The sequence below is a fragment of the Alexandromys fortis genome, unplaced genomic scaffold, assembly GCF_014885135.2.
Source record: "Alexandromys fortis isolate MF-2015 unplaced genomic scaffold, M_Fortis_MF-2015_v1.1 scaffold_50, whole genome shotgun sequence".
In the NCBI taxonomy this organism is placed as follows: Eukaryota; Metazoa; Chordata; class Mammalia; order Rodentia; family Cricetidae; genus Alexandromys; species Alexandromys fortis.
The window spans coordinates 6,374,615-6,388,346 of NW_026067932.1; the positions used below are offsets into that span (position 1 = coordinate 6,374,615).

Here is a 13,732-nt window from a genome sequence, read left to right on the forward strand (position 1 = left end):
CTGGACCTGTGGGTGGGTCACAACCCGGCTGGGGTCAAATGACCTTTTCACAGGGGTCACCTAAGACCACTGGAAAACACGGATATTTATATTATGATTCGTAACAGCAGCAAGATTACAGTTATGAAGTAGTAATGAAAACAATTTTACAGTTGGGGGTCACCATAGCATGAAAAACTGTATTAAAGGGTCACAGCGTTAGGAAAGTTGCAAACCAGTGGATATGGGGATCTTACTCATCATTGACAGTGGAGAGAAAGGGAAGATATAGAAATTGAGTCTGATGAGTGTAAGAAAGGCAATAGACTGGTATTGTTACATAATAGAACCCTTAAAACTGTGGCTTCCATAGTGGCTAAGTCCTAGGAGATTCATCCAAAGACAAACCTTCTTGTGGGAGGTGGATACTTGGCTCTATGATCTATATGACATGGCAGGCAACTTCTTACTCAACCCGGAGAGGAATGGTTGAAACTGGAGCATTTATGATTACAACTCAAGTAAACTAAATTCTTTCTAGGAGGTATTTGATTGCCTTTGTTATTTGGACTATATGGTGATATATTTCCTTCCATAGCGACATGAGATGATCTGACTTGAGGTGGGGGAAGCTTCATTGAGAAGTTAAGTATTTCCTAGCTACAGCATGCTGCTAAAACACAACACAGGCTATGAATAAATTACAAACTTAATTATCAATACAACCTATCCCTAAGCACCGTATCCAGCATATTTTAGGTAGCCATTCGTCTACCTGTTGCGATGAAAAATGGCACAGCAAAGATGTGTAAGGTTTCGTAATTTTCTTTCCACATTCAAGTGACAGTGACAAACTGCTCAGGTTCCCGTCTTGTATTCCCATCATGACTACACGTTTGAAAAATCGATACATCACTTGTAGCCGGGAATTCCAAATGCAGCCTGCAACCATTGCATTTTTCTCCACCTTACCACTTACTTTCATTATTCTCTCTCTCTCTCTCTCTCTCTCTCTCTCTCTCTCTCTCTCTCTCTCTCTCTCTCCACTTATTCTCTCTTAATAGCTGGATGCCCATCCTCATGTGACTATACCTATTTCTCACCTCAAACTTAGTGAGGTGTGATTCTTTTGAGTTTTTCTAATAGGATTCATAGTAAGTCATCATTGTTATTGATCTTAGTCCTTCTGACAGGTGTAAGGGTCCTTTGATGCACATTTGTATTTGCATTTTCCTGATGACAAAAGATGATGAACAATTCTTTAAGTGTATTTCAGCCATTTGAGATTCTTCTGTTGAGAATTCTCCGTTTAGCTCCGTAGTCCATTTTTAAATTGGATTATTTGGTGTTTTGATGCCTAGTTCCTTGAGTTCTTTATATATTTTGGACATCAGCTCTCTGGCAGATGTGGGGTTGGTGAAGATCTTTTCTCATTCCGTAGGCTGCCATTTTGTCTTATTTATTGTGTTCTTTGCCTTACAGAAGCTTTTCAGTTTTAGAAGGTCCCATTTATTGTTACTCTCAGTGTCTGTGCTACTGGTGCTATATTCAAGAAGTGGTCTCCTGTGCCAATGCATTCAAGGCTACTTGCCAATTTCTCTTATTTCAGGCTCAGCATAACTGAATTTATGTTGAGGTCTTTGAGTCATTTGGACTTGAGTTTATGTTGGAGAGGATATGGAGTAAGGGGAACACTCCTACATTGCTATTTCAAAGTGAAAACTTGTACAGCCGCTTTAGAAATCAATATAGCGGTTTCTCAGAAAATTGGGAATCAATCTACCTTAAGACCTAGCTATACCAATCTTGGGCATATACCCAAAGGATGTTCAATCATACCATAAGGAGACTTGCTCATCTATGTTCATAGCAGCACTATTCAAAATATCCAGAACATGGGAAAAACCTAGAGGCCCCTCAACTGAAGAACAGATAGGAAAATGTAGTACATTTATTTACAGAATGGAATATTGCCTGCATGGGACCTAGGCCCTCCTCATACGTGTAACAGTTCTGTAGCTTCACCTGTTTGTAAGGCTCCTAGCAGTGAGATCAAAACCTGTTCCTGGTGCTCACAACTAGCTTTGGGAAACCTGTTCCCCTTGCTGGGGTACCTTGCCCAGTCTTGATGCAGGACGAGGAGCTCAGTCCTGCCTCAACTTGATGTGCCATGCTTTGTTCAAGCCCGTGGGAGGGCTGCCCTTTTCTGAATGGAGGAGGGATAGGTGGGGAGGGGGAGAGATAGGAAGGGAGGGGAAGGGACAGGAGGAGAGGAGGGAGGGGAAACTCTGGTTGGTATGTAAAATAAATGAAAAATTCTAATTAAATAAAGAAACACAAAGAGCTCTCAATAAGCCAGTCTCCTTGCTATGTGGTTCTAGATTGGCAAGCCTCCAGCCTGGTATAGAACCATCCTGTGAAACTGAGGTTGGCCAAAGAGCAAGAAAATGAAGAGATGGATGGGAGATGAACAGACCCATACAGAGGAACACTGTCCTCCTGAGGTCCAGCTGCATGCAGGAAATAAAGGAGAGAGGCAGGGTGACACCATGCATCCTGTCACGGTTGCTTCTCCCTTTCAGAAAAAGCTACAGTTCAGCCATTGCCAAGGCATAAGATAATACGAGTTGTAACTCTCTTTCCTCAAGTGAGTCTTGTCATGGTTACTATCCATTTTGGCAGGATTTTGATATGTTAGAGCCTGGTAAGTAGAACCAAAATTTAGCTTGGACACAAAACCAAACAGAAAGCAAAAACAAACAAACAAACAACAACAAAAAGGTAACAAATCAGGATTCCTTGGAGTTAATGTAAATGTGGTTTTAATTTTCCTGCCATGGTGAACGTAAAATAGACACAGTGTTGAAAACAGATATCAGCAAAAGTAGAAATAACGTAATAACACTCTTGTTCACTGCACGCCACATTGAGACACTGTGTGCTTTTTACTTGGTTGGTGTCATGTATCAGTGCTTCTAATAATCAGTGGCTTTTACGGTTACATGATGGGGTAGTTAAGTGCAAATAAGAGAGACAAACGAAACACACACCTTGGCTATAACAAGGGCCAGTGTTCCTGGGCTGAGCAAACCCACACTGTCAAAAATGATTTGATATCTACCAGTTTATTTAATCTTCTCAAGACAGTGCCACTGGAATTATTCTTTTTATAGGAAAGAGAACTGGTTCAGAGAAGGCGAATGCATTACTGGAAATTGGCGAAGTGAGAAGCAAAGAGCCCCCTTCCTAGGGTGACACGGAAGAACAATCTTGGGATTCAATACACGCAGTCTAAAGGCATAACACACATGGGACACAAGGCCAAGCGAGCTGCGTTTCTCAAAGATATGGAGAGCCCATACTCTAAAAATATGAACCAAACAAAACGGAGAGGTAACCACACATGTCAAAAGCCCCTTGGTTGCTAAGACAAATGAAACCGTCTCTGGCCGGGGAAGATTAAGTTGGACTTTCAGAAGGAAACAGCATTTGAGTTAAGCCTGGTAACCTGGGCAGCTGGGCAACAGCTTGTGGCTCACCAACATTTGGAAGAAGCTGCCATCTCATAGATGGCAGAGGCCGCACAGCCAATTCATTGAGAAGGTAGTGTCTAAGAATAGAGCGATTGTACAGCGACCTTCCTGCAGGCTTCAGTTTCTGAGAAGAGAAGTATTGAAGCACCTACAAGGTATCTGTGAAATCCTGCAATCACACTTTCAGCTAAAGGGTGCGGGAGTTGGTACTCTGGAATCTCGTCCACATCTCAGCCAGAAATGTTCTCCTGTGATTCTGTGCACCAGAGTCAATCTTTACCGGGAGTCTGACACATGTGGACCCTATGTTAAGCACATAGTACGTATTCCTCAGTTTTCCTCTAGAATGTAAGTGCTACTGTAAGACACTCGAGTCATATGAGTGGCCCCTCCCCTAAGGACCTCTAACTGCCAGGTTCCACCCACAGAATACTCTGCCCGCGCTGCTGGACCCTGCCCCACCCTACAGAGTAAAAAGTCCAATCTCTGGACGTGAAAGTGCACCAATCTCCACCCTGGAAAGCTCCACCCCCTCCCCAAGAAACTCTGTGTGAGCCCTGTGTCCTGTTCAGTTTGCCACGGTTTCTCTCCCAATGAGAGGCAGCCACCCTCCTGGCTTTCTCCCTCCCAATAAATCTCCTGTGTGAGGTTTGTTGGGCGGTGTGATGTTGGGGAACATTATTTTAAGGTGTGTTGCTTTTGTTTACGCTGCATTTGTTTAACTCTGTGAAGCTGTGTTACCGTGCCTGCCTAAAACACCTGATGGTCCTAATAGAGAGATGAACGGACGAGATCAAAGAAGGAGCAAGGATAGGCGGGGCTGGCACGCAGAGAGAATAAATAGAAGAAATCTGGGAGGAGAAAGAAAGAAGAGCAAGAGAACAGGAGAGGAGGACATCAGGGCCCAGTCACCAAGCTTCAGAACAAGCCATGGAGAGAAAAGCAAGAAAGTATATGGAAATAGAGAAAGATAAAAGCCCAGAGGCAAAAGTTAATCAGAATAATTTACGAAAAGCTAGCATGAAACAAACCAAGCTAAGGCCAGGCATTCTTAATTAAGAATAAGTGTCTATGCGTGATTTATTTGAGAGCTAGGTGGTAGGGCCCTCAAAAAAGCCAAAAGAATGAAACTTCACACAACAGTGTGACTTTGTGGTATTCCTTGGCTCGCAGCTGTCAGGATACCTTTCCACCTGTGCTGTAGTGCTTACAGCTGGTAGTCTTCCAGATTTACAAATGAGGACATAAAGACTTAAAGCGATTGATGTCTGGGATCCTACAGCCTAGACTGGGGAAAGCTGGGAGTTTGGGGGATATGCTTTTGTTTCAGGACATAGTGAAATAAGATTAGGTGACTTCTTAAAAGGTGGATTGGATTCAAAGGGAGCAAAATAATAACAGGAACATAACTACCATTTGTTGAGTCTTATTATGGGCCTGACCTTACTATATGCGATTCAAGTGCATTCTCTTTCATATCAACTCTTCAAATACGTATAAAGTTTCTCTTTTGAAGATAACTAAAAAGCAATAGACAGGTTATATGACTGAAAAAAAGTTACAAAGCTAAGGTCAAACCCTAGATTTTCCTAACTTCTTTCATTATTCTGTATTATTCCCATTTCTTTAAAATGTAAGGGTCCTTCTGCAGTTCAGGAACCCAAGCCAGATCTTAAAATGAGAACAGAAACCAGGTGTGGTGAACTCCTGTAAGCCCTGCTCTCTGGAAGACTTCAAAGCCTGGGATGGCTACATAGAAAGGCTATGTCTCCTAAAACCAAAGGACACGATGGAGCAGCAGGTATTCAACACCTGGAAAAGGAAACAGCCAGAGTGCAAATCAAGGGAGAACTACCTATGTGATTTAAACAGCGTGGAGCTGAAGAGGTGGCTCGGGGGTAAAAGCACTTCCTGCTCTGCTGAAGGCCAGAGTCCAGTTCCCAGCACCTACAATGGCTCAAAACCACCTGCAACTCCAACCCCAGGAGAGCTGATGTCCTCTTTCTGGCTTGCACCTGCAGTGCAAACACATTTGTACAGCCACACAAAAATACACATAACTATAGATAACATAATATTATATAGTCTATATTCCCTTTAGAGGATGAAACAGGATGCAAAGGGGAGGCTGATGGCCAAAAGCAGTTTACAGACCCAAATAGACAAAGACCACTGGGTTCACAACCTATGGAGAGTCCTCTAGTGCCCAGCCCTGCCCTCCTTCCCTTCATGTTTAATAAAGGTTGGCATATGTTCACACCTAAGAAGATTTGTAAGCCTGTTTCCCATCTGTAGAAGTTTGAGGATCCATATTCTTTATTTCTTTCTGCCCTCTGTCTCTCCCTTAGATCCTAGCTCTGAGTACTTCTGCCATTACAACAGTCTCAAAAACGTTGTAGGTCTAGATACACCACACACATTTCCCGATAGTCTCCGGGTTACATTGAGATACCTGAGGAGAACCACAGAGATAGTTCTAATCCCTTCAAAGAGCTGTGAGTTTAAAAGCCTCCGTGTTGTTTTTCTAATCTTACCGAGGCAGCAGAAGAAAATTATCTAGACAGACCTTTGGCCTTCTCTCTGCCATATCCTTTCTTGACAACGAATCTCTAAATATTAGCGTTTTTTCAAGTCTGGCGAGCTTAAGACTATCCTAGTCATAAATGCCGAGTTCCTTTTTAGTTCAAAGCTTATCTCTTATCTCTTGCATTCACTGTAGGCAGAGAGAAAAAAAGCAGGCCATGCCTTCACCACTCTAACATTCTACCCAGCTAATGAGCCAAGTTCATCATCTACCTGCTGCCTGTAAAACACCATCCTCCTATGCATTGGTTACAGCACCGCAAGTATCTCTCTCCCTTCTGGTTTTGACGCTGTACCTTTCATTACTTCCGAGAACGTATGATAGCACTCTTAATATTTGCATGTCTAGCAACATCCTGTCGGCGGGATTCATATCTTCTATAAGGTACATCTCCCCTAAAACTTTCCCCGGTTTCTTCTGAATGCTAACCTGTAGAGCCTTTAATATCCATGCTTCTACAAGCATTCTACTTGGAGAAGTTTGGGTTTTGGAAATACGGACTTTTCTCCACTACATTGCTTTACAAGTCATAACCCACAGAATGTTTGATGCTTAACTATTTCTGCTCCAGAGAACCTAGGCTTGAACGTGCTCCACATTTCTTCTAGGAGTTTATCTTGTGTTCAGTCTCAGAGCCATTCCTGCTGGGAAGAGGGCATTTTTATAATCATGCACTTAGTAGATTAACAAAAATGCTAACATGCTCTCTTAATGGTTCTCAAAATCAAAAACCCAACAGTTCTCAGAGGGCAGGTTTCAAGGTGTTGGCAGGGTTAATTCATTCAAGACGATCTACTAGGTAACCCACTTCCTGCTTCCCTGGTGTCTAGAGGTTGCCTTTACTTCATCAATGGCTGCATCACTCTGTCTTCTCCCAGCTTCGTCTCTTCTCTGTCTTTGGTCCTCCTGCCTTTGTCTATGAAGACCACCGTGAGTGCACTCAACCTCAATTCAAGATCCTTAATCTCCTACAAATGCCTTTGCCACATAAGAAACATAGCGTGCATCTTGTGAAGGGGAGGAAAGTGACGTCTTCGGTAAAAATTATTCTTCAACAGCCATGTTTATTATCAGTGGGCATATGTTAAAATGTTCAACTCATACAATCAAGTCACGGTCATCTAGATACTGCCCCCATATCCTACCCATCATATAGAAGTAACATCTAGTCATTCCTGCCTGATAATTTTTGATTCTATTAAAAATTTCTGTAAGAGGAGTTCAGAAACAGATCAGAATTCTATTAATATATTACCGAGCTATACAATCTCCAAAGGTTATTGCTTGAGTAGTATCTTGACGCTTGATTGTTATTCAGAAGGCCTAATCATATTAAAGTTTCATTTCAGGAGGGATGAAAGTCAAACTGCCGTGGCAAACCTGTAACTATTCTGAAATGCTATGTAAAGGGCCATCTCAATTTTCAGGATGTAAAACATAGAAAACTCAAAGAAGTTATTGATGGAGCCAAAGACACGAATTCTAAAGGAGAGGAAAGCATCATTATGAGATTGTCTAGAGTCTAGCCACCTGAAACTCTGCTCCGAGTGCGACGGAGACGGCCTCTGCCTGCACGTGAGCTGGTTCTTACTCTGGAGCCGGTTCAAGCAGATGTTTATACAGTGATCTGAGTTTCTCAAACACAGAGGTCAATGCTAGCAGGGTGGCTTTCTAACAGCTTCGGGGATGTCAGGAAACTTAATCAGATTCATAAAGATAGAGACACAGTGGTCAGGGCGCTGCGCGTGACGGTTATCAGGTCAAGCGAGATAAGACATATGGTCTTTGGTCAAATTCTTGGTTTATAAAATCTACACAAGCAATGTGCTTCTGTTTCCCTGCAGAGGAGAAAGCTAACTCAGTGCTGTTGCAAACCCTGAGATAAATGGTCTCACATTTCCACATGATAGAAGTTATTCCAAGAGAATCAGTACTTCTATAATATTTTAAGACTATTAATTAGCCAACACCCAGTGCTATTGTCCAGTTATTCCTGTGTAAATAAAAGGAGCTCTGATGTTTCAAGTTGTCAATTTATTAAGTATATAGCTGTCTTGTTGTTCTTGTTCATTATAACAGAATTCAAGAGGAACTTTGAATACGAGGACTTTGGAAAGCCCAAGAGGGATAATTGTTCTTGTGTGAGTAAGCCCCACACTAAGTAGAAGAAAAGTAAGTACTTAAATGATCAGAAATAAACATATATTTCAACAGGGAAGAAATCATGTTGTCTTCACCTGTAGAAGCAAAATTTCAATGAAGATGGTTATTGGCACGCATGGTATGTGCTCATGAATACTACCATGTCAACAGAAACATGACAGTTATTTAACTGATGATATCTACAATAGCGGGCAAAGTTCCTCAGAATTTTTTAAAAACCTGACAGTTGGTGAATTATGGAGGACAGATATGATATTCAACTCCCGTTTTCACGGTACAGTCAGGGCACAGGTGTCTAGATAAAAATCTTTAATATATTAGCAATTTGGTGGCAAGTCAAAAACAGAAAATGTATATTGATTGTAAGAAAATGTATTGCTGATAATTACAGCTTTATTTTTCCTGGTACTTTTTTTTAAAAATAAAATAGAAATTATCAAGATGAAAATAAAAACCACAGCACTGCAAGACAAACACCCCACTGAACATAAGTGCACATCCAAACACAGATGTGGGTGACTTTATGTAAATTCAATTATATTTATATTGCTAGTTTGAAATCTGTTTTTATTTTTTAGAAAATTGTCAATAATTAGGGAGCTGCATAATCATTTCCATGGCTACAGATACTCCATAACGGAGAGTTACAAATTTATTCATCCAACCTCCTGGTGAGGATACAAATCTTGGTTATCATGCTAATCTATGACTATTCCATTATAAACACTGAGGAAATTCTGGTATTCTGTCCACCTAATTCTCCAATTGTCTCTACGGTAAATGCCTGTGACTAAAGGTGTTGGATAAAAGAATATGTATAGTATATATTTTATTCCAATAGAATATTTACACCTCATAGCTCACCTGACCCTCCTTTAAAGACATGTGCAGCTTGAATTAAGACATCCATATAAGATATACTGGGGTGAGTCTGTTAGGTTATAAATGGGTGTTGAAGTGGGCCAGGTCACAGTAAACTGTATGAATGGATGCCAGAAGACAATGGACCTAGACAATGGAGAGGCCACTGGGTGACAGAGTCACAAGGTGTCTTACAAGCACAGGTCACAACTGACAGGGGGATAGAAGCAGGACCTGGACAGTTCGTTTAAGGAGGAACTGGACACAAAGTGTCAGAGAGGAAAGAGTAGGAATGCCAGTGAAATTGGGAAATCAGAGTGCAGAGCTATCGGCAGCCAGTATTTTAGGCTCCAACACTGGTTCAGCTATTTGACAATCATATTTGCACAATAGCCCACAGCAGCCCTGCCATGAGTGTGTTTTATGCCTCTGCATAGAAATGCACCAGGAATGGAGGAGTGTTCCCCTTACTCCACATCCTCGCCAGCATAAGCTATCATTGGTGTCTTTTTATCTTAGCCATTCTGATAGGTGTAAGATGGAATCTCAGAGTTGTTTTGATTTGCATTTCTCTGATGACTAAGAATGTTGAAAATTTCCTTAAGTGTCTTTCCGTCATTTGAGATTTTTCTGTTGAGAATTCTCTGTTTAGTTCTGTACCCCATTTTTTAATTAGGTTATTTAGAATTTTGATGTCTAATTTCTTGATTTTCTTAAAAGATATTTTGGAGATCAGTCCTTTGTCTGATATGGAGTTGGTGAAGATCTTTTCCCATTCAGTAGGCTGCCTTTTTGTCTTATTTACTGTGTCCTTTGCTTTACAAAAGCTTCTCAGTTTCAGGAGGTCCCGTTTATGTATTGTTGCTCTCAGTGTCTGTGCTCCTGGGGTTATATTTAGGAAGTGGTCTCCTGTACCCATGAATTGAAGACTACTTCCCACTTTCTCTTCTACCAGGTTCAGTGTGGTCAGATTTATATTGAGGTCTTTAATCCATTTGGACTTGAGTTCTGTGCATGGTGATAGATATAGATCTATTTTAATTCTTCTACATGTTGACATCCAGTTGTGCTAGCACCATTTGTTGAAGATACTTCCTTTTTTCCATTGTATACTTTTAGCTTCTTTGTCAAAAATCAGGTGTTCATAGGTGTGTGGATAAATATCCAGTCCTTGATTCGATTCCATTGGTCAACCTCTCTGTTTTTATACCAATACCAAGCTGTTTTCATTACTGCAGCTCTGTAATAGAGATTGATGTGATGGATGGTGATGCCTCCAGAAGTTCCCTTATTATACAGCATTGTTTTGGCTATCCTGGGTATTTTGTTTTTCCTATAAAGTTAATTATTGTTCTTTCAAGGTCTGTGAAGAATGCAAACTTGTACAACCACTTTGGAAATCAGTATGGTGGTTTCTTAGAAAATTGGGAATCAACCTACCTCAAAATCCAGCAATATCATTCTTGGACATATACCCAAAAGATGCTCAGTCATACTACAAAGACATTTATTCAACTATGTTCAAAGGAACATAATTTATAATAGCCAGAACCTGGAAACAACCTAGACACCCCTCAACTGAATAATGGATAAAGAAAACGTGGCACATCTACACAGTAGTACTACTCAGTGGTAAAAAAAAACAATGATATCTTGAATTTTGCATGCAAATGGATGGAACTAGAAAACACCATCCTGAGTGAGGTAAGCCAGATCCAAAAAGATGAAAATGGTATGTACTCACTCATTAGTGGATACTAGCTATAAACAAAGGATATTGAGCCTATAGTTCACAATCCTAGAGAAGCTAAATAACAAGGTGAACCCTAAGAAAAACATGGATAGATTCACCTGGAAAGAGGAAATAGACAAGATCACCTGACAAAATTGGGAACATAGGGGTGGGGGGGAGAAGGGAGGGTAGAAGGAGAAGAAGATGGGAAAAGGGGAGGGGTGAGGAGAACTTGAGGAAATGGGATAGTCAAGATGGAGGAAGGTCAGAGATAAGAGCAAGAAAAGAGATACCTTGATTGAGGGAGCCATTGTGCAGTTAGCAACAAACCTGGCTCTAGAGCATTTCCCAGGAATCCACAAGGATGACCCCAGCTAAGACCCTAAGCAATAGAGGGAAGGGTGTCCACACTGGCCTTGCCCTGTAGCCAAACTGATGACTATCTTAAATATCAACACAGAACCTTCATCCAGCAACTTATGGAAACAGAAGCAGAAACCCACATGAAAGCACTGAACTGAGCTCTCAAACTCCAGTTGAAGAGTGGGAGGAGTGTTAATATGAGCAAAGGGGCCAAGACCATGAAGGGTTCACCCACTGAAACAGTTTACCTGAGCTAATGGGAGCTCACCAACTCCAGCCGGACAGGGAAGGAACAAGCATAGGACCAAACTAGTCCCACTGAATGTGGTTGACAGTTGCATGGCTGGGGCAGACTAAGGGGCCACTGGATTTATCTGTACTGCTTGTACTGGCCTTTTTGGGAACCTGTTCTCTTTGGATGGATACCTTGCTCAGCCTAGATATAATAAGGAGGGTCTTGGACCTTCCCCAAAGCAATGTGCCTTACCCTCTCTGAGGAGTGGATGGGTGTGGGGGTGGGGTATGTGGAGGGAAAGGGAGGAGGGGAGGGAGTGGGAACTTGGAATGGTATGTATAATGAAAAAAGATAGTTTGTTCTCCTATTTAAAAATGCAACAGGAAGAGTACAGAGAGGAATTGCTATCTTCAAGTACATGATGATGTTTAAGAGTGGCTTCATCTAGACCAGCGAGGAACAGTGATCGGCACATACAGCCAAGCCTGGACGGTGACTGCAGGCATGGCAGACATTGCTCATAATAGTTTCACACTCTAACTGGCTGCTGTCTGTGAAGGCTTGGCCAGGTATGGCCACACTGAACCATATGAACATCTTAGAACTAACCAGGCGGCTTCCCTCCAAGTCTGTACAGGTAAATGCCATAAAAACAGTTCCAGTGACGCTTGTTGCTCCTGGCCACCCTGCTTTTATCTTAAACTGTGTCCTTCTTCAGATAGATGGTTTTACTGGGAAAACCTTGTTTACAATCCTGAAGACTCCAGGGGAGCTGTACAGGCACTATGGCCCGGGATACCCTGAATACCCATGTTTGAGGAAGAAATCAAGGGCCCAGAAGAAATCTTTGTTTGGGGAGAGGATTTAAGGGTCATGGAAAGCCTTGAATGCTGAGAACCCTACCCCTCCTTCTAGACAGGCATGAAAATTGGAAAGGCCCAAGGTCAAACGAGCATCATTTGGAGACCATTAACTTTGTGAATATTGCTAGCACTTCAAAAGAGAAATGATGTCTGTGAAATGCCTAGCACGCCGTACACAGTGTTGGGGGGGGGGTAGGAATCACTCTGGTCAGCACTGTTGAGACACAGATTCAAATGTGGGCACGTTTTCCAGAAAGGGCTTCTGTGGCTTCTCTTCTACCTCACTGTCCGACTTATCTTACTGGTTTTATATAAAACTTCTGGCGGCAGCAAATCTCAGTGTTTCGTAATAATCAACTGATGTTGTTTAGGGTTCTGAACCTTCATGAGTTTAGGAGGAATTTTGTTTGCAGAGGTGCTGGTCCAGTCACAGAGAACAGCTAAAACACCGCATGATTCGCTCACGAAGGTGGACTTGAAAGAGCCCATCATTTAGCTTGTCCATTCTATTTTTAGCATTGGAGGAAGAAAGCAAGAAAACTAAATTCTGAAATATTAAGTTGGTTCAAAACCCGGACCGAAACTGAGATTTAGGCTTATGTTCTCATTTTACAAGTTAAATTATTGCTTGAGCTTAAAAACATTTTAGGATTAGATGTATGGGTAACAGGGGCACTGGGGGAGTCTGCATTCTTTCCATGAAATTCAAGCTCTGGAAGCTCGACTCTATGCTTTAAACATATAATATATTTGATACATGTGAGTTAGAGTCAAGTAAATTAAGTAGTAGAAATATGAAATGCAAGCTGTTCTGTACATTGAATATAGTCTTTACACATCTGGGCATGTAAAATGTATAAAATGCCATCTAATGGCACCAATCACAAAGTAACCCATAGTAGACGTTAAGGAAATAGCTATTCATTAAGCTTGATCTGTATATACTGACTTTAACGGTCCTCAAAATATGCTATAAATATGAAAAAAACAGCTTCTAAATAAAATATTTTGTAGGTTGGATGCTTTCGTTTTAAAAGCTCCAGGGTTATATTGTTGAGAAAGTATATCTAATCATAGGCTCCTTTGGGCAAAGTACCCAAAATGGAAAGGCATTAAACACCTTAATAGTTTTACAGTGAAAATTATTTCAAGTGGCATGTCATTCCATTTCAATACATCTCATTTGATGCTTGATGGTGCTCTAAAGAGTTTGAAAGCAATCATACCGTCAGCTCCTCACAAGTGGGGACCCAGAGCTCACTACAGAGTGAGTCCTGACTAACCACTGAGTAAATGGTTATCAAGATCCCCGTGCATTCTCTATTTTATTTATTTTTTTTTTACTTTTTTATCTTTATTTTAGTTATTTATTTATTTATTAAAAATTTCCGCCTCCTCCCATTTCCCTCCAACTCCTCC

General features: G+C 41.3%; 1 protein-coding gene across 7 annotated transcripts in view; it reads right to left on the reverse strand.

Moving 5' to 3' along the window:
* Anks1b (ankyrin repeat and sterile alpha motif domain containing 1B) overlaps positions 1–13,732 on the reverse strand; it is an 864,790-nt gene that overhangs the window by 654,950 nt on the left and 196,108 nt on the right. The window lies entirely within an intron of this gene.